General features: G+C 42.9%; 1 protein-coding gene across 1 annotated transcript in view; it reads right to left on the reverse strand.

The window, feature by feature from the left end:
* The window catches only part of LOC109476986 (probable L-cysteine desulfhydrase, chloroplastic), a 15866-nt gene that overhangs the window by 7539 nt on the left and 7129 nt on the right, over window positions 1-1198 (reverse strand). The window lies entirely within an intron of this gene.

Below are 1198 nucleotides of genomic sequence, written 5' to 3' on the forward strand. Positions count from 1 at the left end.
TGTAACTGCTGGGAATTTCATACTTACCACATTTGGAAGTTAAGTGAAGGTGAGCATCGATAAACATAATTTATTCAAATCATGACCTCATTTGCATAATTTATGAGGAAGTGCTATAATAGCATTTTTGTTAAGATAAGGCTGTCATTGGGTGGAGAATATGATCAACTGATATAATCCATGCAAATGGGGCTCTTATTTACAAAATCAATGATTAAAATTTTATAATTTGTCAACCACAAGGGTTAACATCATTTGGCGAAGGTATGAGATCGTGGAACTCTTGTTATTTATTTTTTTCGCCTGCCCGCTCCATTATTTTTGCAGAAAAATCCGTTAATCCAGAAATTGAATTGGTGTGGCCTTACCACGAGGCTACAAAAATGCATGCATGGTGGGTAATATTCTTTATACACAACCACTTGTGTAACAGCTGAGGGCTCAAAATTAAAGGTGGTCCAATGGTCACTGACCACTAAAATTCAGGCTGGGACAGCTAAAAATACACCTTGGGACATATTTGGGACAATAGAAAAATAATAAACATCAGAAATTCAGAATGTTAACCCTTCTTTTGTTTATCGAGCAGACGTCCCGGCTGTTGGATCCAGAAAAGTCCCCCGAATTGCCTGTCTACTCTGCAATTATAGTGCCCCTAGGAGTGAACATGAGCAAAATAAAGTTGACTTCAAGTCATACAATACTTTCCAGAAAACAGGTTGGGACAGTTCATCCTCAATTTTAGGACAATTGAAATTTATTTTTGGGACACTGCTGGGACAATAGGAAGAAAAGTTAATTTACCGGGCAGGACCCAATGTTAACTAATGAAGACAATAAAACAAGTGGTTGTGAATATAGAATGTACAGTACAGATCGCGGGATAAGCATCATCGGGATTCGGGATTTTGCGGGATATCCCGCGGGAGTTTGCGGGATATCACGCGGGAGACTGCGGGATATCCCGCGGGAGTTTGCGGGATATCACGCGGGAGATTGCGGGATATCCCGCGGTATTCTTTCGGGAGGCCTGTCGTGTCCCGCGTACCGCGTAGCGAAAAAACTTGGTGCGAGACCCGAAGCCTACCGCGGCTCGGAACGGCGATGGCGGCGTGCCAAATGTTTATTTTTACGTCCTGCCGGGCGATCTGTGCTGGGCCGATGGAGTCTGACGCCAGTCAACTTTGCTACAATTTTG

Source organism: Branchiostoma belcheri, unplaced genomic scaffold (assembly GCF_001625305.1).
Source record: "Branchiostoma belcheri isolate BF01 breed outbred unplaced genomic scaffold, Haploidv18h27 scaffold4, whole genome shotgun sequence".
NCBI classification, from domain to species: domain Eukaryota; kingdom Metazoa; phylum Chordata; class Leptocardii; order Amphioxiformes; family Branchiostomatidae; genus Branchiostoma; species Branchiostoma belcheri.